The following is a 26,560-nucleotide window of genomic DNA, read 5'->3' as shown; positions in this document are numbered from 1 at the left end:
TCAAAGAGAAACTAATGAGCAGGACTGATTTTGCCACCTTCATACTTCATTCAGTTCAATGGCTTCCTTTCTCTTTAAAAATAAGGTCCCTCTCCTCGTGACACAAAGATCCTTCAGAGAGACACTGAAGATGCCTTTGCCTTCTTCCCCCATCTCATCTCTCATCGCTTCCTCACACATACCCTCAGCTCTAATAGTCCCAGGAAAGGTCACATTCTGTCTGAACTAGAGATTTGTGCCATTTCCTCTATTTAAAGCTACTTATGCTGTCTTCTTCAACTGGATCACTTCTACTTGCTTTTCAGAGCTCAGATGAAATGCTGCCTCCTCCCAGGAAGACCTCTCGAACACTCCTCACTCCTAGATAGTCAGGTACCCCTCTTCTGTGCTTCCAAAGAAAACTGGAATGATGCGCCACACTGTCATAGCCCTTACTGTTGAGTATGATACATGTTTCCTTATTTGTCTTCTGCCACTAGGCTTGACGACCTTGAGAAAGGGCCCATACATTTTTTGGTATTTGATATGTGATGCTCATAGCTTAATAAGTGAATGAATAAGCGAATGAGTCAGTTAATGGAATGGACCAAAAGATATGTCATTATTTATGAGAATTTCTAAAATGTCAAGAATTAGAACTTCCATATAGGCTCTTAATTTGGCAAGCTAACCATGTTTGGCATTTCCTTGAAAGGACTCCCTTCTGAACGAAGTCAACAGTATAATAATATAAATCAGAGTTGTTACAGAATTATGAAATTTAGGCATGGAAAAGAAAATAGATAGTTGTATTTAAACAAATTTCTAAATCTACAAATGGCAAATTTCAGCTTTTGAGGGTATTTCCCATTGGCTGGGTGGACCAGGGCAAGAGTGCAGCTTTCTTAGAGTGGGGGGAGTATATTGGTGTGAAAGGCAGGGTGAAAGTCAATTTCCCCCTCTCTGTCTTATCTAAAACTGAGGGCCTTGGGTTGGGTCTTCTTTGAGAGGGGGAAAGGAAACATGGACAGAGTAGGGTAAGAAAGGAGAAGGAATTCCATGTTCAACTTCAAAAAAACGTAGTTATATATCCCCAAGAAGTGAAAATATTTGAGGCCTATTAAAGATGAGTGTAATGTCATTGAGGTATCTCTCTATGCTTATTTCTATCTATAGAAAAGTATTTTGAGTTCCATTATTGAAAGCAAGAATGATAAACACATGGCCCTGGATGTACAGATCTCAGTCCTCCATGACAGTATGTTTTCCTTCTGAGCCTGGATTGGGCCTGAGAATGATTCCCAATAATATATTAGAGTTGCCGAGTAAGATAAAATCAATCTAGCAATCAAGTCTTGTTCTAATGGGTATGTTTACCTATCTATCCATTGGTTGGGTTATCCTAATTTTACTCATGTGTATACATATATACACGTGTGTGTACACACACACACACACACACACACACATAAATATTCAGAAAGAAAGAGAAAGATTTATTTCAAGAAAATTGGCCCGTGTGATTATAAGGGCTTCCAAATCTGAAATCTGTGGGGCAGGCTGGCAGCTGGAGACCCAGGGGAGAGTTGATGTTGCAGTTTCAAGTCCAGTCTGAAGATAGAATTCCTTTTTCCTCAGGTGTCCTCAGTCTTTTCTCTTAATGCCTGCAATTGATTGGATGATGTCAACTCTCATTTTGTAGGGTGATCTGATTTATTCAAAGTCTACTAACTTTGATGTTCATCACATGATAAAAAATACTTTTACAGCAACATCTAGACTGATATTTGACCAAATATCTGGCTATCATAGCCCAGCCAAGGTGACACATAAAATTAACCGTCACAAGTTCTATTGGCCTAGAAGAATTATATGCATGTGATGAAAGGAATTTTTCCCTCTCTTCCTTCCTTCTCCTCTTCCTTCTATGTATCTATACACTGTTGTACATGGTATCTTATGTACCATGTGCTGTCCTCAGAACTGAGGATACAATGAAGATTCCACAACTCCAGGGAGGAGGTTTTATAGAGACTAAAATTTGAATGAAGCAATTTGAAAATCTTTCTGAGCCAAGCTTTGGGTAACAAATGCAAAGCAGAAATTTCAGGAAAAGTGAATATTATGCTTTTCTCTGGTTATAAATGATCTCAGCAAATAACTTCTGCAGAACAATTCCTTCTTCACTAGTAGCAGTGTTTTAGTTTTGTGAAATAAACCTGGATATCTTCTGGTTTGAGAACTTTCCAGAAAACTCTCCCTTGCTAAAGATACTTCTCCTCCATGCTTATTTTCCTTCTCTTAGAATGAATACACATTTGTTTCCTTAACGTGCCACCTCACAAAGTGTTTTCTGTTCAATTCTTTGTGCCGATGTAAAGAGGCATAATAAATACATTACAATTTTTTATTGTGGTAGAACATACATAACATAAAATTTACCATCTTAACCACTTTTAAGGGTATAGTTCAGGGGCATTAAGTACATTTACATTGTTGTGCAACAATCACCATCATCTGTCTCCAGAACTCTTTTCATCTTGTAAAACAAACACCATACCCATTACACAATAATTCCCTATGCTCCCTTCTCCGTAGTCTCTGGTAACAACCATTCTACTTTCTGCACCTGTGAATTTGACTACTTTCGCTACCCCATATAAGTGGAATTATACAGTATTTGTCCTTTTGTGACTGCATTATTTCACTTAGCCTAATGTCCTCAGGGTTCATCGATGTTGTTGCATGTGTGAAAAGTTCCTTCCATTTTTAAGGCTGAATAATATTCCATTGTATGTATACAATATATATCCACCATATTTTGTTTATGCTTTGATCTGTTGATGGATACTGGATTACTTTCCCCATTTGGCTTCTGTGAGTAATGCTGCTATGAATATGGGCATACAAACATCTCTTTGAGTCCTTGCTTTCAATTCCTTGGAATATATATCTAGAAGTGGAATTGCTGGATCAATGGTAATTTTATTTTTAGTTTATTAAGTACCTTTCAGAAGGTCTTGATTCATATTGTCTTCTCAGCTTCTTATTCCCAGAACTTTTTCCATCATTTATGCCTCTAAGAGGGGATGGAAATAACCCTGGTGGATGATGAGGAGATAGAGAGCATAGAGGTTCGGGGGGCAGAGAGTGAGGCAAGTATGCTTTCCTTACCCAGCCCCTTTTCCAGGCCATGTGCCAGGGTGAAGGGTGCACTGGATGTGCTGAAGGGAAAATTGAGATCAGAGAAGAGTTTGCTTCATTTCCCATTTGGGATTCACCTTGAAGGGTGGTCTCGACACTACTATGGGCAGCCATAACAAAGTAAAATTGGTAGATGCAGAAAATACCTAATGGCACTGATGGGTGAATTTGGGCAACAGGGGGTGCAATTTATAATATGGGCATCAAGCTACCTTTCATTTGATGAAAAGCCTTCTGGGACAAGACAGGGAGTCACCACTAGTCTGCAGGGTGAATAAGAATGGCACCAAGAACTGAGGGTAGAACAGGATGGCAGAGACAGCCAGATCTAGGGAAACAGACCTCAAGGTCACTAGCTACAAATGCCAACATGGCAAGCAAACACATGACACAACAGAAGAATATAACCACTGAAGGTGGCAAAAAGGAGAAGGAATAGGGAGCACAACTGTGGCGGACCCAACAATTATCTGAAAGAGACAGTTGTAAACTGAGTTCTCATTAGTAAACCAGGTTAGGTCTCCCTGCTGCCCTGGAGGATAGTGCATGAGGAAGATCATAGCAGTTGTAAGAGTATAGGTTATTATATAGACTATGATGCTGACAAACCTACAACATGCAGATTTTCTTGTTTACAGATTAACTATAAAACTGGTGATTTGAAGGAAAATAGATACAATAAAGACATCATATTAAAATACAACCATTTTAGAATAACTTCATAATTAACTCAATATTATGTTTTATTTGGGTGAGAAGACCTCATCTAAGGTCCCCCCCCCTTTTATGTACAAAGTGGTATTTGGTGGCTGCTCTGTGAAAATCTCATTTCTCCTTATATTTAGAAGAAATAAGTCTCTGTGGAAAGTAGCAGCGGTAGACACATAAATTACTGGGTTTTTCCCACTGCCATCGACTCACTGAGGAAAATAGCTTCATAAACTGAAGAACAGAGTTAGTCACCTCCATGAATCATGATAAGTTTAGTTACACTGACTTGTTGGGAAAATTTTAAGAGTTACCAGGAGTGAGGAAGAGGTGAAAAAAAGACCGCAATTTTGTGACACGTGAACTGTCACAGACTTCCTCTTCTCTCCCTTTAAGGTAACTAACACAGGCTGAAGCCCTTTATGACCAGACAGTGTCTCAATATGTCAAGGAAACAAAGAACTGATGGAAACAATACTAATATTCTTCCATTTTAATCAGTGTTTCTCAGGAAAAGGAAAGATTTGTTTAACAATCTGTCTTTGGTGCATCTGAGCCATGATGTGGAACTCTCCACAGAGTAGAGATTCTATAAGGCTTTAAGTCCTCATTCAGTTATTAAGAAGTAGGAGGAATTTCTTGCAAAAAGGAAGAAAGAAAAAAGAAAGAGAAAGAAAGAAAGAAAGAAAGAAAGAAAGAAAGAAAGAAAGAAAGAAAAAGAAAAAAAGAAAGAAAAAAGAAAAAGAAAAGGAAGAACGAAACAAGCAAACAAAGGCAGCCACCCTCTGCTATTTTCTTGCCATTGTGTATTCAACTCTGAATCAGTCTTGTTGGATGTATGGGCTCTCAGCAAGGTCTGTGTTCGTGGTTTGGATCTCTAGCTTGGGATAGAATATTTACTCACTCAGCAAATATTTCTTGAGCATCTACTATGTTTTAGGTACTCCTAAAAATACTGAAGTATATTGGTGTACTGAAAGATAATTCCAGTCTCCTTTACTTCTAATGTTTTCCCAACAAACCAGTCTCTTCTGCCTCACTTATGAATAATTGAAATGAAAAAGGAAAAATAACTAAGAAAGAAAATAAGAACAGGTCTAGTGCCCAAGGCTCACATCTAGAGGAAAGATCACTGTACAAGATGATCCCTCCTGAGTGAGACTCAGTCTGCAGCAAGACATCTTGTTTTGCCATTAACCCAAAGTAAAAAAAAAAATCTTCTTTGATATTTTTCCTTGGGTTTTGTACTTATAGTTAAATCATGGTCTTTTGAATTTTGTATTCATAGTTAAAATATTAGGGCAATATATGTGCATATACATGTCAGCAGTGGGGAAGGGGTAATATGAGTGTACTGGAATGACTAGGAGGAGGTGTGTCTTGAAAATGTGGTTCAAACTCATATATTTCCTGAGTATGGTTAGGCTGTCTATATTTTCCTCTCACATATTACTTCCAGAAAAAAAATATAAGTCCATTTGGCAATTTAGTGTTTTCCCAGTTTGCTTTAAATGCACTCAAAAGGGATTCTGACCATCATATCATTTCTATATGGTGAAAATGAAAATGACTTTTCACTGCTATACTTTTTTTTACTATACTTTACTATCAAATCCTTTTTAACCTTACAATGACTCTCTGGAGTAGTTAAGATAAATTTTATTGCTTTTATTGGAAATATAGGGAAGCTGTGTTCTTCTAACAAGCTAATGGTGGAGGCATTCACAGAATCCTGGTCTTATCCACTTCCTTTGCCCTTCCTTCTCTCAACTACCCTGGCGACCAGCACACCCATTAACAATAGCAGTAATTGAACATGAAGAGTATCCCATAAAACAAGATAAGACGATATGGGTGACCTCAAATGAAATGTGGCCCAGTTCCTACAGATGCAATTTACCGAGCAGCTGTGAAGCATCAGAAGGGACAGGAGATTTGAAAAGGTTGGAAGAAATCAGGCCCTCAAAGTGCATCTGATAAACTAGGCATCTTCATGGTCTGTGTTAACATCCACACTTTATAGTGTCGTATGTGAGCTGTTCAGGTAAAATTCCAAAGCCAAAGAAAAGAAATGAAAGAGGTCTAGGTAGTAATTTACAACTATGTCAATCTGCAGTAGAAAAAAAATATGTAAATGCAATGGATTATTTAGAAAACTTTTGCAGTCCTAATTTCTAAGTAATGTAGAATACCCAAGGTATCCAAAGTTGTATATATCTTGAAGAATTTGACGGTTACGTGGCAGAAGATGGTTCTAAACTGAACTATATTCAATCCCATTGAATAAATATATTTATCATTGAAACTAAAAGGAGAAAGAAATAGAGACATCTATATCTTTGTTTTCATTAAAGAATCTGATAGTTAATGCTAAGTACTTCTGAAAAATTCCCTATTTCCAGCTATTCTTTACAGATATTTTTATATTAGTATATAATAAATGGTCAGAGGAAGACCTTACTGTTTTAAAATTAGTTTAAATTAACTCAAAAGCCAAACAATATTGTAGCATTTTTCAAAGACCATTTTATATACGGGCTAGCAAAAAACTTAAGGAAATTTCCTTTGGGAAAGAGGGAATAATGCCAGAAATAATTGTTAAATATAAAGTGGTTTCAGGAAAAGATTATTAACTCACAATTGCCCTACAGGCATATATAAATACTGAGGAAGTCTGAATTCCATTGGGATTTTCATCACTTAGTCCATAGTGTTAGCAAAGAAATCTGAAATCTCCCCATTAGCTTTCAGAGTGGGGCTCAAAGGAAATGTAAACCAGATGAGGTCTGTTTCCCGAGACCCAGAGCCCAAGCTGTTGGTGAGGTCCCCAGCGCAAGAGGAAGGGAGAACACACAGCCACACTCAGAACAGTCTAAACTTACCAAGTCTTGACACGGAGAGAAATGAGTGTTATTTACTTTGGCGACCACTTGCCTGATAGGAGAATAAGGTCAGCCAGCTGGTTTTGAAACTTAATTTACCTTCTTCTTGATTCTCATTGTATTTATTTGAGAAGGAAGAGTAGCCAAAGGCTCTTATTTATTTTGCTGTGACCAATGCTAAAGGAAGCTAAAGTGGATTTTTGAAGCATCTATTACCTGCTAAATGCACATTACCCATTAGATTATGGGGTTGTGCTCCAGCCCCAAGTCATTTTGCTGGCAAGTCAGATTAGAGTGAAATTTATTACAGGTGAAAGAGGGTGTCAGTTTCCAGTGTGGTTGCTCTTCTGAAGTGCATACAGGAAGGAGGGAAAAGGAGAACGTGATATGAAGGCAAGAGATAATATTAGTGGTGTTGTGCTTAAGAACGTACTATATGGTGACTAACATAATATAATACAAAATTATTATAATAAAAAAAGAATGTGTCCTTCTAAAATGATTTTAAAAAGTCTCTCACAGAGCATTTACTGGGTATCTACTCTGTGGCAGGCACTGCTTACTACGTGCTGGAGAAGAAAAGGTGAATAATATTCCCCAGTGAGGGGTACCATCCATCTAGTTGTGGAGCCCTTAAAAATGAAAAGCTACATTACCTATTTGAGCAGAGTGTGTTTTTGGGAATTTGATGTAGTGGGACATGAAAGCGTGACTAAGGATTGCTTTGAAGAAGCAGGCATGGGGGATGGGACATGAATCTGCTGGATTTCTAAGGGCTCAGTTTTATCTCCTGGAAAGGTAGAAGAATCCTTTTGTATTCCAAAGAGTTGACCTCAACAGCACTTGGCAATAAAATCTTAGTTCCCATGGTAATAGAAAATTGACAGGATGGATGACAATTATAGTGGTGGATGAGGAAGGGGCTTCAGGGTAGAGTATCCTGCCCTGAACTGCAGGAATTGGGATTTTCCTTACTACAACCATCCCAGAAGATTTAAGAGAACAACATAGTAATGAACCCAGAAGGACCCATCGGTGATGTCTATCTCTAGCTTCAACAGACACATACCAGGCATGCAGATTTGTGCTTCCATTCCAATGTGATGAATATTATTTTAACAGAACAATTTATTCAGATTTTAATGTGGCTAGATATGAAAACTCAATCATGATGGGGGTTGAGAGCTACAGAATCTCCATATCATTTTGTTGGTCTCTGATAACATTGACTTCTGCAACGTTGAGTAAAGGAATTTTTCCAATGGTTGGAAGGTTGCTGTGACTAATTTCTGAGAGACAGACTCCCTTGGTGTCCGTTAGGGGCTGTGTAGCAGAGATTTCTTGCAGAGTATGTCACCTCCTATGCTACATATCTGCCAAACTGGCAGAAGTGAAACTGAGTCACCTGCCTCCAAGAAGACTTCTGATGTCTTCCGGTTGTTTGCTTAGGGAAGCCGTCTCCCAGTTAAATGGGAAGCATGCATACAGGGCAGTGTGGGCCGTGCAAAATTGGCCTAGGTGTGAGCATTTCCACTCTGTCAGCCTAATTCAGCTAATAGCCACAGCCTATTCCCCTGATTCTCTTATACGGATGCCTGTTAACCAAGGAAGAAACTGAAGTTTATTGGCCATATTGTCACTTAAAACATCAGTGCCTAAGCTGCTGAGGGTATCCAAATAATGAGATCTGTGTTACTGCCATATTTGGGGCAGATCTGCTAGCATGAGAATGTTACAATACAACTGCATTGCAGGGAATCAGATGGACTACAGACCTTGAGAATACTTCCATCTCTAGTTGAATTTAGATTAAGTGTAAAATCCCCTAGAATTATATACAAGACTTAAAGTCTATAAAAGTGTGTGAGTGAGTGTGTGTGTGTGTGTGTGTGTGAAAGTGTGTGTGAGCTTGTGTCTGGGAAGAGTACAGGACTTTGATAACATTGGGATGGTGGGCAAGAAGAATTATTTGGCAGATTTTATTTATTTATTTATTTATTTATTTATTTATTTATTTATTTATTAAAGATTTTATTTATTTATTTGACAGAGAGAGACAGCCAGCAAGAGAGGGAACACAAGCAGGGGGAGTGGGAGAGGAAGAAGCAGGCTCCCAGCGGAGGAGCCTGATGTGGGGCTGGATCCCAGAACGCTGGGATCACGCCCTGAGCCGAAGGCAGACGCTTAACGACTGCACCACCCAAGCGCCCCAGATTATATTCATTTAAAAAAGTAGTAAAATCTAAGGACTATTAATTTATTCTCTTGTCTGTAGTAAAGTCTTTGGTAGTGGAAGATTGTTCCTAATTTTGTTCCACGTTGAGCAACCCTCAGCCCTTTTGCTGTGTTAACGTCTCTACATCATCACTTTTATTTGCAAGGAAATCTCTGCTGCACAACTTGTAACACTGAGAAACATTTAATGAGTTATCAGCAAACACCAAAGATAAAAAGAACTTTGATTGAATTTCATAAGCTGCTTTAGATTCCTGTGTTCTGCAGATTGCAATGTGTGTTTACACTTCTGTTAATAAATTCTATCAAGCAGATGACGGGCACCAATTAAAAGCAATCACAAAGCATATTCTTTCCATATTCCCTGAAGTAGACTCTATAAACATTGGTTTGCAGAAGCATTACCTGGCATGGAACATCTTTGATCCTCAGCAACTTCTCTAGCCTATGGGATTTCGGCCATTCCAATGAAGGAGGGTCAGAGGAAACAGAAACTGACTTGCAGTGTTTGCTGAAAATATCAAGTATGGTTCAAGCTGCTGAAACTGTTGCTATCTGTCTTAGTTGGGAAGTCTGAGCTGTGGCAACAAGTAGATCCCCACTTTAAAAATGGCTCAGATGTAGTAGAATTTTCGTTCTTGCTCACCGAAACTCTTAGCAGGTGTTTCTGGGTAGTGGTTGGCTGTCATCCAGGTAGTGTCATTAGGACCCAGGCACCTTCTCTCTATGGCTTCACCATCATTGTCACCTTTAGCATCCAGCCTGCAGCTCCGCTTGTTACAAGAGTTAGCCAGGAAGTGGAACACATCATTTCTGCTTACATTCCACTAATTAGAATTGAGTCACAGGGGCACACCTGACTCATGGGGAGCTGGGAAATATAACTGTGCCAGGAGTCTGAAGTATAAGAAAATAGGAATTTGTTGAATAGCTAAGCATAAGTATGATTCCTGTTGGACAACTTCTTTTTTTAAAAAAAAGATTTTATATATTTATGTATTTATTTATTTGTTTATATGGAGAGAGTATATGAGTGGGGCGAGGAGCAGAGGAAGAGGGACAGAGAATCTCAAGCCGATTCCACACCCAGCAGAGAGCCTGATGCAGGGCTCAATCTCACTACCCTGAGATCATGACCTGAACTGAAAGCAAGAGTTGGACACTCAACTGACTGAGCCACCCAGGCGCCCCCGCCGTTGGACACTTTCTTTTGGAGAAGGACATTTGGAAAGGGTTTGCCTGTGGCTCTGCCTTAAGAGAGTTACATCTGGGGTAGAGTCAGGCTGATGTCCCAAGAGAGGGAAGAAATAACAATTGCTGCAAGTTTTCTGGGAATGTATCTTAATTCAGATAGTCTCCTTCTAGCTAGGGCACCTTGAGAGTTGATCAGTCTGGGACTCCTGGTAGAGACTATCTCTGGCCCAGACATTTGTTTTATAATGTATCTGGGATTTTGTTTTTATTCAGGTATGGTAAGGCCCGCAGATTAGGAGATGATTACCTTTGAAAAGATAGCTTGTTACCCATAGTTCCTAAGAGGAGGGGGAATACCACGCCACACAGGGCTACATGGGAAGCTCCAGGGTTGGTTAGGGGCAGAAAGGAGCAAGGGGAAAGCATGGACAAAGCCTTCATTGTGATTTTCATAGGAAGGGATAGGTGAGACAAGGAAAACATCTAAGCCTTTAGGATTGGATAGCTTGAACAATTTTCCTGGTCTCTGGGGTATAAGGGTAGTCTCTCGTTGTCAGTACCTGGTTCCAGGGTGATTTGGGGCAGAGGCATAATGTCCTGGATCACAGGGAGTTGTCTGATAAAAGGAGGTAGATGTGGGCCATGGATTCTGGATTGATCGGTTTGGTCACCGTCACGTTTCTTCTCTCTAGGGAGTAGCTAAGTCTGAGAGGAGCAGTCCTTTTCAAGTACCACAAAATCCCAAGATATTAAAGCACCATAAAATATAGAAAAATTCAAAAATATGATTAATACAACGTCTAAGTTCTCATGAAAGGCACTGGCATCAGTGGCCCTGGGGAGATGCCACTCTCAATTGTCTTTCGGGGCAGGGTATGTGATCATGAGGCATCCCAAGAGAGTCTCAGAAGGGGGACTACAATGCGCTGACTACTCACGGGAGGGTTTATAATGACGGGAGGCATATGTTTATGATACCTGAGTTATTGCTCTTAATGTGATCCCTTTGGTACACACAGGCTCAACAGGCTCATTTGTACAGATGACCAACATCCTACCTGCAGTAATTTGACTATTTCCCCCTAGCTACAGGCTTAGTGGAGATAGAGAACTAGTTGCTAACATTTATTTTACCATTTCACACATCTGAAGACTGACTTAGTTCTTTTGGGGGATGCTTAATCCTAACTTTCTCTTTTCTCCTGAGCCTTGTTTTCCTGAACTTTATAAAAATGTTATTGCTTCCCTTATATAGAAGGGAGTACAGAAAACTAAGTGCTGATAACAAACTTGCACTTCAGGAATGACTGCTCTTCATTTAGACACACATTTATAATTATAGTTGAGAGCCTTTGAGCAAACCTAATAAGCCTGGAATTAGCTTAGTTCCAAACTGTTCTGCAGTAAGAAAAGTATAGGAATCTGGGGTCCGGGACAGATGAGCTAGGACCGTCAGAACATGGGCCTCCTGCCTATAGTTAAGAACTTTTGGACAGTAGGGAAATGTTGAGAGAAGAGTTTTGCATAAAGGACATTTTAAGGTGACCCATGCCCTCTTTTTGAAAAATATGTTAAGATATTAGTTTAAAATATGGCATCCTAAGAGTATTTTCTTTTTTTTTTTTTAACAGTTTATTTATTTGAGAGAGAGAGAAAGAGCGAGCATGAGCAGGGGGAGGGGCAGAGAGAGAGGGAGAAGCAGGCTCCCCACTGAGCATGGAGCCCGATGTGGGGCTCAATCCCAGGATCCTGAGATCATGACCTCAGCTGAAGGCAGACTCTTAACTGACTGAGCCATCCAGGCACCCCTTAAGAGTATTTTCTATGCAAATGTAAGTACCTGGGATAAAAAGGCTAAATGTTAATCTGGAAAACCCTACATATATAGCAACAACTTTGAGAAGACAATTAACCAAAAAATTCTGGGTCTTATTTTTCCAAACCCAGGAGAAAGGAGTGCTATCATTTATTCTTTGGTACAAAGTTATTGCCTGGAGTGGACCCAGCCTGACTTCCATATTCCTCCCAGTACACACTACAGCATTTTGCAGTCATCAGGGAAACAGCAGAACCACAGACAGTGGTTTCTGGGTAAAACTGGGTGTTATGGTCTCCCAAATGAACTTGCCGAGAGAGGGGATGAGGAGGAGCTGAGCTTTGAGAGTGACTGGAGTCTGTTAGGGATTCCAGAGCCGGGGGCCCAGGAAGGGCTTCTTCCGGCTGGGGTGCATATGCAGAGAATCTGAGCTCCTCTTATAGAACACAGATGCTCTATTGGAAGGAAGCAACTCAGAGTAAAAGCTGGGCAGCATCCAGGGTCATGAACTTAGAGTTTAAAATATCTGTCCATGACCCCACCAGCCAGTTAAGATTTCCTGCTGACCCTAGAAATTCAAAGGATTCTAAGTTGGCACAAAAATGAGCCTCCTCTTCACAATCCAGATGTCTACGAGTTTCCAGGCTTGGAAACAGGTAGCAAATGTTTTGTGATTTCGCTGTTGTTAATTAAAGGCTGAGGTCAACACCTTAAATGATAGAAATAGCCAAACTACACCCCAAAATAATACAAGTTGAAAGGAACAAATATGAATTCACTGGGTTAGATAAATTATGACAAAGAAGGATTTAAAAAGTAAGAGCAGCTGTGTTATTCTTAAAGAAAAGAAGCAGCTGGAATCTATAGGATCCCAGTCTGGTCAGTGGCTCAGTAGACTAAATTTTAAAACTGATTGTTAAATGTTAGGAAATATGAAAACCACAAAGCAGTTCTACTAGAAGAAGACATTCACTTGTTTGCAGTGAAAGCAGTATCAACAAAACATGAAATTCTAAACTTGGGGATTATTTTTAAAGGAAAGTAACTGTTAAAAGGTAATTTTTAAAGGGTATAATTATGACTCATGCAAATATAAAATAAACATGTGCCGAAGATTTCAGTTAACTCATTAATTGAGGAAACCAACAGAATGTAACAAACAATTCAAAGGAAAATTCAAAGAACCATATACTACACACACACACACACACACACACAAGGAATACTGAAAATGAATTTACAAATAAATGCAAAAGTGGCTTTTTGCAGAGGGTGAGTGTGGAGGGTGGGGGGGAGTCCATTGTATTCCCACAAACTAATTAATTTGCATGTCTGTGGACAAGAATCATTTGCATTGCTGTTAGCTATCTACAGATTACAGAGTTCTATAATAGCTCAAAGACAATGAAAGATGCAAACCCCAAGGAGTCAGAAGATCTGGAATTAGATAAGGCCTAGTTTTCCATTGAAGTTATCCAATAATCTTGTTGGTCTGTTTAAAAATCTTTCACAGTGTATCCTGACATATGTGACACTTGAAAATATGGCAGAAATATTACCATATGCCTTTTCAATGTCCAACTAGAGCTGTGGTTCTCTAAGTGTGGTCCCTGGACCAGCAACAGAAGTATCGCATGGAACCTGTTAGACTCACCAATTCTTAGGACCCACCCCAGACCGGAAACTCTGGCTTAACAAGCCCTTGAGTGTTATTCTAATGTACACCCAAGTTTGTGAAGCACTGATAGATGATCTAACATTTATTATTGGTTAGGGTCCAAACTCATTCAAGTTAGATATTACCTTGTAGGAGATTGAAAAGTTGCAAATGATTCTTATTTGGTAGAGATGCAAATGATTTCTGCTTTGTAGACAAGATAGTAGCAAAGGCTGTGATTTTTGCTTCTTTTCCTAGAAATTGTATTTCAGCATTCTATTTTTCATTGACTATATAGTTTCCCCTGTCTTTGAACCAGCTTTGTCATCCTGCTGATTTCCTTGTTAATGAGGTAAATACATTTGTGAGAAGTGCTCACTAAATATCTGGGAACCATCTTTAACTTCATGAAAAATACATTTTGACATAATGTAACTTAAGTAAGAGGTAATCTGACTTATTAAAGGGAATGCAGTGCAACTGAAGCAGTTACAGATTATTATCATCATTAAAGGTCAGCATGTTGTACTGGATCTGTTTGGACCTTTTTTGGATGATAGTGATGTAGGAAAGCTGTTAGCGTTCAAAGCCCACAGCCAAGAAAGAATTCTTGAGATGCCTTTGGTGCAAAAAAGTGATTTTATTAAAGCATGGGGACAGGACCTGTGGGCAGAAAGAGCTGCAGTGGGATCATGAGGAGTGGCCCATGATATACTTTCAAGTTGGCAGGGGTTTAGGGATAGCGTAAGTCTCAAAGGAATTTTGGAAGCAAGGTTTCCAGGACCTTGAGGGGGCTAGCTATTGTTAGGAAAAGGTCATTTGTTACTTTCTAATAAAACCTTAGTCTTGAGACCCTTCAGATATATATCAGTGGGTCATATGCTTGGGGGATGATTGTGAACATGTATCTTGGGAGATAAAGGAAGAGAAAAAGGTGGCGATAAAGGAAGTTTCCAAAAGAATTTTTATATGTTAAAGTACACTTACAGGATCCTGGGGGTCCTTTTGCTCTTGGCAAAGTATTAACATGGAGGCAGCTGAGTTCCTAGAGGAATGTCACTCTGCCTATTTCAAGGACTTGTCAATGGGCTGCAGGTAGTAAGGAAATTTAATAATTTTACTTTGGCCTTTGTTTCCCACATCAATAGGCTACCATAAATCAGGCTTTATTCTAAGCTTTTCTTACAAGTATGAGTTAACTTGAATATTATCCATTTCTCCCCATGGTTGTCTCTGGATGGATTCTCATGCTATTCATTTCTTTCTTCCTGTCCCCACTTCTTGCCCCTCTCTGCTGCCACCATACCACCACAAACATCCAATTTTGCTTTGTCTCTCTAGAGATCTATGCCAATCCTCACATCTGCCAATTGAGAATATCAGTGGTGAAAACACATTAATGACTAGAGAGAAAAACTGAGTTGAATTTTTATGATAAAATAAAAATAAACCTCAGAGGTTTTTAATTATGCTCTGCTTGGAGCTTCATATAAATACCCTAAGGATGCTTATTAGTTTTTAACCTTTGTGGGTAGCTTGGTGGAAAAAATTTTAAGACAGAAAGGGGGTCCTAAGAAGACTTTCTGTCTTTGTCAACTTCTGCCAAACCCTCAAGGGAAACACACACTGTATTTTTTTAAATTTATTTTCATTTTTTATTATTTTTTAAAAGATTTTATTTATTTATTTGACAGAGAGAGAGAGAGCGAGCGAGCACACAAGCAGGGGGAGCAGCAGGCAGAGGGAGAGGGAGAAGCAGACTTCCTGCTGAGCAGGGAGCCCAGTGTGGGGCTTGATCCCAGGACCCTGGGATCATGACCTGAACCTAAGGCTCAGACACTTAACAGACTGAACCACCCACACACTGTATTTAAGGCCGCTTTCTGGGCTCAGAAAATGTACCTGGGAGTTCTGAGGAACAATTCTGCTATGCTTTCAAGTGGAGGAGACTTTCTACTAAATTACAAAATTTTCTATTTGCTCAGATAAAATTGGTCACTGAGGGGGCTCAATAGGGAGCCACAGACAGATTTAAAGGGCAGAGCATAAAAACTAGAGTGGAAGGTCTTAAAGATGATATTGGACTGAAGAAACCTAAGAGTCAGTCATTACTACAAATGCCTTTCAAAATGTGTTGTCTCCAAGCCCCACTATAAACAGAAAAGAGATGGCAGATCTAAGTACGGGCGGGAGCATGTACAAAATCCCTTCGCATCCAGCTACGTTTATCTCACGACTTTTTCTCCATGTGCTCTCTGCTGTGGTTTTGTGGTTTCTATACCTATAAACACATTAAACACAACGTCACCCGTACACTGTTTTGTTTGACCTGGATTCCATTTAAAACAAGTCATTTTTGAGTGTCTTTTAATTTGCTCTTTGCCACCTTATCTGACACATGAGTTGGTCATTCTCTCCTAGACTCCTTCTCCTCTGAGATTCTCCCAATTACAGGTTCAGGTTTTATACTACATGTAAGAAAATCGTTCATTAAATAAACATATTACACTCTTACAAGGAGAGAAAGAGAGAGGAAAATGTGGCAAAACCTTATAAAAGCTGTAGATTTGGAATAGGCTATAGATTTGGAATAGGGGGTCATCAAGTCCTTTCCAAGAAAATTAAGTTAGTTTCATGTATGTAACCCACGTTTCTAACAGATTAACTTGATTTTCTGTTTGCCATATCTGCCCTGGTGGTAATAACAGAGGCAGCATGACTCACTGCACACAATCTTTTCATCTCTGTGAACCATCTTATAATGTAAACCAGAGTAGTTACTCCACTTCCCTTAGTCTCTGTGAGACCTTAACATGCTATGTAAACAAGGAAAAGGCCCCCTCTGTGCCTAACTCTCAATGGTAATGAACTTCAAAGACATTTGTGGTATTCCATTCACAAGTATTTCTAGTTTGGGGCAGATGCACATATGCAAAACAACGTTGTCAGCTATAAGTGGTATTTACACTGTGAAGCTTTTTGCCCAAGTACTGCTCTCTCCCTTCCTGTTGTAATTTATTTAGAGGAAGCATCTAGGTGGTAGGGAGAGAATGGTTGGTGGCAGTTCAGGCTGGCAGGCTGGATGTGTGTGGCCTTGGGGAAAGTCTGCTTTGAATGAGACTAGGGACTGAATTTTCATCACTAGAAAGAAAGAATGCTCAAGGGAAACCATCCGCATATAAATTCCTTTGCCTGGAAATCAGGAGGGAAAGAATTTTCAGAGATGCCCTGTAGGATGCCTTTTGTCTCTTAAAATGCATTAATAGTAAGTGCATCTCTGTGCAGACAGAGCTCAAAGCTTCCCCCCAGCCAACCTAAAATTACAAAGTATAATATTGCCTTTATTTGTCTAAATCCATTCCTTTTTTATCAACAGTCTGTGAGATGGGAAGGAGATGGGAGAGGCAAAACATCTGGGAGTGAGAACCTCTCTTCTTATCCTTGACATTAATTTTAATGAACATTTTTCTTATTCTTTTTTATTTAACCAAATTCTAACAATTTATTTCTTAGAATTAACTCTCTATTCTGTTTCTTTCTGCCCATGTCACAATGCTGCTATTTCACTGCAGGTACTAAATTCTCATGCCTGGAAAACTGGGTAACTACCCCCTGGTCTTCTCTATTTCTTCACCAAAGGACTGGTTTAAGTCTTTCTAAAACTGCAACTGATCAAATCACTTTCCTGCTCAAATTTGGCACTCACGCCTTTCATTTAGAAACTCATGAGTGTCTGCAGTATGCAAGTGATAGTTCTAGACCCTGAAGCATTGCTCCCATTTCTGTTTTCAACTCTGTCTTCTACTTTTTCCAAGCAATTTGTCTGTTCACTCTGTCCTGAACACACCTTTTGAGTTTTTGACCTCCAATTTTTGCTCACTTCTTATCCCCACCTGGTGTGCCTGCTCCTCGTGTTGCCTGCTAACCTCCTATTCCTCTTGGAAGGTCTGATCCAATTCCACTCATCTGTGAAGCCTTCCATGAAGCTGCTCTGGGCCTCATATCTCTCCTTTCTCCAAACTTATGTAATTACCAACAGTTGACTTTACTCAGTCAATTGGCTTCATTTACTATTGAGCATTGCCTTTTATTTGTTCACGTTTCACACTGTGTCTCCACTATGATTATATGTTTTGGAAAAGAAGAACATACATATTTTTTATTCTTTTTAATGTTGCAAAGATAGAACATAATTGATAGTTAAAAATATGTGATGATTAGTTGAAACATCCTATGTTTACTATCAAAGGAATAGTCTCTGATATCTGAATAAAGAAAAATCTTTTACTAATCGTATCAGTCACAAAACAAAGAATGAAAACAGAAGACTTTGTCTTCAGGGTCTAGGAGCAGTCCTAGAAGAGCTAATGCTCTGGGTCCAGATCAAGAGGATACATTCAATTGCACTTTTTGAAAATGATGGCTGTGGTTAGTTGTGTTGGTTGTTTCCACTGAGAGACAAAACACAAATAACCCAATCACAGTTGAGTAAAACAAGCTCATTTGGGTTGTTAACAGAATTAATTTCCTTGCAGCTGTATGACTGAGCCCCAGCTTTTTGCTGGTTGTTGGCTGGAGGCTGCCCTCAGGTCCTAGAAGTGGCCTGTGGTTTCTTGTCACAGGAACTTCTCCAACCTGCTTCCTTCTTCCAGGCCAACAATAGAGGCTCTTTCTCCAGTCGTGAGACTGAGTCTTAAATCATGTTACATAGTCAAGAAAGTGACAGGCCATCACCTTTGCCATATTCTATTGGCTAATAGCAAGTCACAGGTTCTGTCCACACTCAGAGGAGGGGATTACATAGTGTTAGCACCAGGGAGTAAAGAACATGGAGGCCATCTTAGAATTCAGCTTCCGTAACATGTATGTGATTTTAAAGCAATGTATTTCTATAATGTGTCTTGAATATTATGTAATGTTTATTATGAATTATTATTCCATAATGTTTATTATAGTTTCCCTCCCCTACCATTTATGATTACCCAGAAACAATTATTTCAATATATTTAGTTGATTCTTCTGCTGTTTAGTTCCACATACCCAAGTAAGACATGGGTATATGGCATATACCCAAATAGTGTGCGTGTATTGCAGCTCTGGTTCTCTCAGAACATTTTTCTTTGGAGCCATAAGCCACCATGAGAAAAGCTGGAGGCCACATACTGTGGCCCTGTGTGGCCAGGCCACCATAGAGAGGCCCTGTGTGGGTGTTCAGGGCTGTAATTTCAGCTGAGGTCCCAGCTCATACCTGGTACTGATAGTGAGATATATAAATAAAGATGCTTCCAGGTGATTTCTCCTCCCAGTGCATGAGTCATCACCTGCCATTGAACCTTTCCAGCTAGGAACCCCAGACATTGTGGAGCAGAGAAGGGTCATCCCTGCTCTACTTTTCCCGATTCCTGACCCACAGAATCCATGCGCATAATCATTTAGTAAGCTTTTCCTTCTTATCTCCACTGTTAGTATTTTATTAGGTCTTTTCCCTTGGGCAGTTTAGACTCCTCAGAAAATCAAATTCAGAGAATATTAGCCTGAATACTAGCATTTTGGGAATCAAGCAAGGGACAATGGCTGGAGTTCTCAACATTCAGTTGGTAAGCTTCTATTTAATCCCCCTGTTTTCAGTGAAGCACAATGGGCATGGAGATTCCTCAGCCAGAGACACTGTTTGACTCTCTCCAGTAGGACCAGTTTGAGGCCATGTCCAAGGTGTTCATGTGTTTCAGATGACCTCTACACAGTGAGAGCCACTCCACAGAGTCTTTGGCCATGAAGGAATTACTCCCTGTGGTAATCTCTTCAAAATCTCTTAAACACAGATGTTAAAAATGTCTCTTTTATATTTATTATGAGTCATAAATTCAAGAACATTCTACCTTGTGTGCTCTGGATGTTAAGTACAGAAGAGTCATCCAGGCACAGATAAGTAAACAACTCAAATTGGAAAATAATTTATCTATCTTGAAAAAAAAAAAACCCCACATTACTAACTAAAGCACTTATTGGTTAGAAAGGAATACATCCCTTGTTGCTAGAATTTGGTACATGTATTCAATTTGTACCATTAAAGTAAAGGGGGGAGATTCTTATTGATTTCTGAATTTGACACCTGTTAACGTGCTGTTTTCTATCAGTGACATATGATTGGCTTTAAATGCCTGAACACTGGCCGTACCAGCACATTTTTTTTCTCTTTTCATTTCTTGTACCAAGCTCTTGATGTCATATAAAATATCTTCCTGGAGAGTACATTGATGGTGCTTTTATCATAATTATGATTATTATCACCTACTCTCATCATTTGGGACCATCCATTTCCTTGCTGTATGAAAGGAATAGCTTTTTAAGTCACATGGCCTTTTAAAAGAGCAGAAATTGGAAAAATAAGTTGAAACTTCCATCTGAACTGACCTTTGCCTTAAATATAGCTGCAGACTTTTTAGGGATTGTCAATCTCAGTGTGAGACAATATATTTTTTCCTTTGAAAACTTTTTCTTTAGAAAGCTATTTCATAAAAATGAAAATTAATAGCTCTTATGAAAAGATGAAGGGCCAAGTTCTAATTATAGCTGTGAATTCATTGTGTTTGTTGAAGTTAGAGAAAGGCATTTGTAAAACTGTATTACTCTGTAAAAAGTAATTGCAAAACTGATTTGTAAATCAGCCAGTGTATCCAGTTCCCTTAATTCCAGGGATATAGATGGTCTTCACTGCCAATGGAAGCATTCCAAAATAAGGATCCAGCACACTACCTGGTATAATTTAAATACTCAATACTCTGTCAAAGTCTGAATCTTCTAATGTTAGTAAGCTCAAATACGAGTGTTTTATATTTGGATAATTTAAAGGCTCCTTTGGCATGATCTAGCATCTAATCTGTGAGGGAATCCTGCGGGATTTGCATTATTGCCTGATGAATAATACTGACTTGAAACAAATGTTTAGCTCTCATTTTCAAATGAGTGTTGAGGGAAATTCAGAAACTGTTTAAAAAGTCTAATGAAATACTTAAAAACAAATTACTCTTGAGAAAGTATAAGCTTTCCAATTTAGGCAATCTTTCAAAAGATAGCTTATGGATTTATTCTAAAATATAATTAAATTTTATATATTTTATTGTGAAGTAGTTCAGGTGTGTAGAATTGTACAGAAAATAATACAACAGATACTCCCTCAGAAGTCTACCATCCAGACCCAAAGCATATATATTCGCCATAGCTTTTTCATACCACTTTTGTTTTTAAAGAAATAAAATTGAGAAAACTAAAGCTAAAGCCCCACCACATTTCCATTCTTTGTCTCTTCAACTATCCCGAAATTTATAGAAATCATTCCCATGTGAATTTTAAAATTTTTACTAATTTAAAGTATGGTTTGGGTATTTAGAGTGGTTTTAAGTACTGAATTGTTTTAAGTACTTAAACTGTGTATAAATGATATTACATTGTACTAGTCTTATGTAACTGTTTTTATTCACTTTATTTTTTTTAGATTTATTCACTTTTATAGATAGATCTAGTTTTTCTATTTTATTTCTTGCTGCTTAATAAAATTTTACTGCAGGGGTAAGCCAAATTTTATCTATCTATACTCTTACTTATGGATAACTAAGTTATTTCTAATGATTTGCTATTACAAATAGTTCTGCAATAAATATATTTGCCCATGCCTCATTGGTAATATGTGTAAAGGTTCTTTAGGGGAGTGGTTCCCAACAGAAGGTGATTTTTGCCCCTAGGGGACATTTAGCAATGTCTAGGGACATTTTATTTATTTATTTATTTAATTTGCTTATTTTTTAAAGATTTTATTTATTTGAGAGAGAGAGTGAGAGAGCATGAGCAGGGGGATTGGCAGGCAAAGGGAGAAGCAGTCTCCCCACTGAGCAGAGAGCCCAATGTGGGGCTCGATGTGGGGCTCCATTCCAGGACTCTGGGATCATGACCTGAGCCCAAGGCAGATGCTTAAGCGACTGAACCACTCAGGCGCCCCTATCTGGAGACATTTTAGATTGTCACATCTGGGCAGGCGATGCTACTGTTATCAGATGGATAGAGGCCAGGAATACTGCTAAACATCCTACAGTGCACTGGGCAAGAAAGAATTATCTGGCCCTAAATGTCAATATTGCTAAAGTTGAGAAATTCTGCTCTAGGATATGTAGCTAGAAAAACTAAATAGACATACTGTGATCATGGATATTGGATTCAGTAGCCTAAAGGTAGCAGTTCCTCTCAAATTAATCTATAAATTCAGTCTAGTTCTCGTCAATATCCCCATAGGGTTTTACACAGAATTTGACAAACATGTTCCGTAAGTATATTTTTTAGTCTTCCTAGCACTATCAGTGGGTCTAAAGCACACTGCTGATGGTTCAGATTCATAAATTTGGAACACACAAAGGGAGTCTGATTATCTTCCAATAGTATGTTTTTCAATTAAGAATTTTTCTCAGACTGGATTTGGGGTAGTATCATTTGACCCAGTTGGTGCCATGCTTTCTTTTTTTTAAAGTACTTACACGGACTTGGCCATAACACTTGCAGCCTTTCCAGCCCCTCTAAGCTACAATGCCTATAATTAACATGTTAACACTTCAGTGTGGACTGGTGATAGGATCCAAAGGCTAGGTAACTTCAACTCTAGGGACAAGTGGTGCCCTAAATGAGAATCCAGATTCTAGATAGCATTATTTCAGAAAGAAGCACACCTCAGAAGTTAATTTCTCAACTTTCCTAGCCGTCCATATCTTCATTAACTCTTGAAATTTTACTAAATATTATGTTTAATATCAGAAATGGGTTTTTATTATCACATTAGCATGATAAATACTAAAATGGGCTCTCCTTGGTGAAATAAAAGTGGTTTAAGTTTAAATAACACAGTGAGTTAAATTTTTCATTTTGGTTTTAGAGAACCATCTCTCTTTCTCTATGCATGAAGTTGAATATTCCTGTTGCTTTTCTGTTGTGTATTATGAAAGACTTGGCTTGGATTGCTTCCACTAGGGAGCTATAAACTTCCTCACAGCATCTTCGAGGTCTGCTACACTTTGCAAGTTTCTGCTAAGTTTACCATTTCCCCAAGGCCCTGATGAAGTTAGAACTAGATCTTAATTACTGTTGTGACCTTGTTGACCAGTACTGGTATCATAATATATTTGGCCTAGAGTGGTCCGTTCTGACAGCTTCATTATAGGCTTGGGAGCTGCAGCTTGTTGTTGTGATAGTCATTTCTTCCTTCTTCTCTTTAAATTTAATGTTTTCATGAATAAATAGAGTGCTGAGTACTACAGTCTTCTTCCATGATTGTACTCTGATTTGTCTGGGTTTGTATAATAATTATTTGTTTAGTTTACTCATTCACTTGACTAATTACTGAGCACCAACCTGGTTTAGGATCTTACCTCACCTGTGTGTGTGTGGTTGCCTCAGGAGGCCTGGGACTTTCTTCCATATTGCTTTTTTACCAGTTATCTCCTTTTATATACTCCTGAGTTAGGTACGCCTCCTAAGGGCTCCAGTACACTCTGTGCTTCTCTAGGAATAGCATTTGCCACACTGGAATGTTACAACTTGTAAGCGATCTGGATTCAGATTACCTGGTTCCAAACCCTAGCTCTATTCCTTACTAGCTCTATGACCCAAGGGAAGTTACATATTTTCTCTGAGTTTTTATTTCTTTATCTGTAAATGGAAACAATAACTTACCTATGTAATGGAGTTGTGATAATTACATTTACTCATTTAGCAGGTAGTTTTTGAGAAACTTCTATGTATCAGTCCACCATTCCTAGTGCTGGGATAAGGCAAGGGACAGAATAAAGTCCCTGCCCTGCTTTTATTTTAGTAGGAGAGAGACTTAAATATATAAAGATGTAGCATGATGTGGGGCTAGAGAGTAATTAAGAGTATACATTACATAGGAGGGGACAGTGAATAGAAACTGAGTGAAGATGGAGAGCACTGAGAGAAAAGCCAGGTTTTTGGAAGGAGGGTGGAATGGGACGTAAAGATCCATCTTGGCCATGTTGAGTCTGAGATTCCCATTATTCACTGGAGTGGAGAAGTTGAGTATCTGGTTTTGTTATGAGCTGAATTGTATCCTCCCAAATTCACATGGTAAAGTCCTTACGCCAGTTCCTCAAAATGTGACTTTATTTGGAGACAGGGTTTTTAAAGAGGTAATTAAGGTAAAATGGGTGGGTCCTAATCCAATGCAAATGGTTTCTTACAAGAAGAGGAGATTAGGACACAGACAAGCCCAGAGGGAAAACAATGTGAAGAGGGGGAGCCAAGGAGCAAGGCCTTAAAAGAAACGAATCCTGCTGACCCCTTGGACTTCTAGCCTCCACGACTGTCCGAGAAAATAAATTTCTGTTGTTGAAACCACCCAGTCTGTTTCGCTATTTTGTTATGGCAGCCCCAGCAAACTGATACAAGTTGAATAGCTAAGTAGGCAGTCTGCTGTTGAGGGGACACAAATGAAGCTGGAGTGATTGGTATGTGGAAGGTGTTTAAAATCACTAAGGGCAAATAGGTCACCAAGGAAGGCATGAGGCCAGAAGTGAAGAAAAGTCTGAGAGCTGAGGCCTGATACACTCCACATCAAGACATTAGGGTGACGACGAACTAGCAAAGGAGTTGGAAGAGGAGCTGCCCTGTAAGAGAAGAGGAAAGCAGAGAGTGGTATTCAGGAAGGCAAGTATTGGAGGTATTTCAAGGCAGAGCGAGAGGTCAGCTTTGTCAGATCCACCTGAGAGGTTGAACAAGATGAGGACTGAGAAAGGCTCAACTGGATTTGGCAACTTGGGTGAAAGTTAGTGACCTTGAGCACAGTGATTTCAGTGGATTTTGGGAACAAAAGTCCAAATTGTGTTGCTTCAAGGAAGAAGAGGAGGTGAAGATGCAGACACAGTGAGTAAAGACAACTTATTTGATGATTAAATAAGATGATACATTTAAACTGCTTGGAACAATCCCTGGCACACAGTATGCTTTCAGTCAGTGTTAGCTGCTGCTTTGAATATTCTCATTACTCTTATTTTTACTACTTGGCTGCAAGCCCCACAAGGGACTGTTTTTGTTGAGGAGTTTATTTTCAGTACCTAGTGTAGCACGTAGAGTTCTCTTTCACTTCTATAGAAAAGGAGACTCAAACAAGTCTTTTGTAAATTGATAAAGATTTTCTCTGCCACAAAGGAGAAACTGCTATTAGCCCCCTAGTTAGAAATAACTGCACTGTAGAGCTTCTTTTAAAAAGGCCAGTTCACTTCTTTAGAACTTTGGTGAAAGTTCACAGAAGAGTACAGGTCACTGATGGTAGATATACGAACTCAGAAGTAGTCAAAATTGAGTGTTATCATGCGAACGATAGTGTCAATAGCTGAATCATGAGACAAATATTGTTGAGAAGCAGAGCAACACACACACGTATATATGGTAATGGTTTAGAGGGAGATAAGAAGATAAAGAAGGAGAAAGAATGACATGGTTTTCTCTAATCACTTGGCTGGGCAGGATAAGAACAGAGTTCCATTGCGTTCTGCCCTCCTGACAGATTCCTCTTGTGGGGACCCTTTAGTTCACAGAACATTTTTACCTATGCGACCTCATGTATCCTTCTCAACAGCTCTCTGAAGAAGACATTGTAAACTTTATTTTACAGATGAGAAAATTAAGATTCTGGAAGGTTCGGCAACTTGTTTATTGCCAGACAGGAGGAATTAGTTAGGCTCCATACTTAATGCAGTACTTGTTTGTGACTTCAACATATCCATTCTTAAATTGCTGGATTTGAAGAGTTTTCCTCCTGCCTGCTTTTCTCCTCCACCACACACTTTCTTATTTCTCTTTAGAAAAGCCTTGAATGGTCTTTAAGATCCCTTTTACCTTCTTATATAGTAAGCATTTATTATAGATTTAGCATGATATTGAAATCAATGCCACACATCCTTGGCTCTTCCGCTTAAGAATTTGGTTTAAAAAGTGGTAGAAATCTTATTATGATCCAGCTCTTGGAAGTATTAATTCAGTTAAATAAAATAAGACACAAATCTTTAATTTTCACTGTTTCAACAAAGCTCATGAAATTTCAGGTCATGTATGCTGAAGTACAACATTGGTTGAGAAGGGTCTGGGTTACATTGTTCATGGGTGATGTAGGTTTTAGACGGTGGCAGTTGGCTCAAATACCTACACTGAAAGTCCGAGATGTCAGGCCAGAGCTCTGACTTTTCTGGTTAGAGGTGGGTACAACCTTGTAATCACAGAAAGATTTCAGATTGATCCATGTTTAATGTCTATCTCCATGAAAGGCTGGCATCCTCAGCTGAGTGGCTAACTGAGCAACAGCTGGGTTTAGGAACAGAGAACCATATGATGTAACTTGTCCTGGGCAGTCACAAATGGACTTGTCTAAAAAGAAAAATTATATTCATGGACTTTTCAATACATGGGACTGCTAAAGAAACTGTCTCTATCCAACCCTATTGGCATGGAAAGGCTAATCCACAATGCCCTAAGGAAGGGTGCTTTACTCAGAAATATGGCATTCAGTTTCTGTAACCCTGCATGGAAATTCCTTTTAATGCTGTGCATTTCACAAAATGCAGTAATTGCCTTGGGGTATAATGAATTACAAAAGATGGGAGTAATCACAAAGAAAGAGCATAAAGGCGAGGGAAATGCATAGAAACCTCATTGTTTCCAATGATCATCAAAAATAGGTCAGACAACAAATTCTGCTTTGATGTTTGATGTTTTTATTTTTAAGGAATTTTGCAGTAATGAAGTGTAACCTCAGCAAATGGAAACTAGGCTCAATAAAGAGCCAGAGAACTCGTTACAGGAAGAGTGTGGGATGAGTCATTTCCATGAAAT

This window comes from Ursus americanus, chromosome 1 (assembly GCF_024610735.1).
Source record: "Ursus americanus isolate L20-20 chromosome 1, mUrsAme1.1.p, whole genome shotgun sequence".
NCBI classification, from domain to species: Eukaryota; Metazoa; Chordata; class Mammalia; order Carnivora; family Ursidae; genus Ursus; species Ursus americanus.
The sequence above is the reverse complement of the archived record's forward strand: the minus strand, read 5'-3'. Positions refer to the sequence as shown.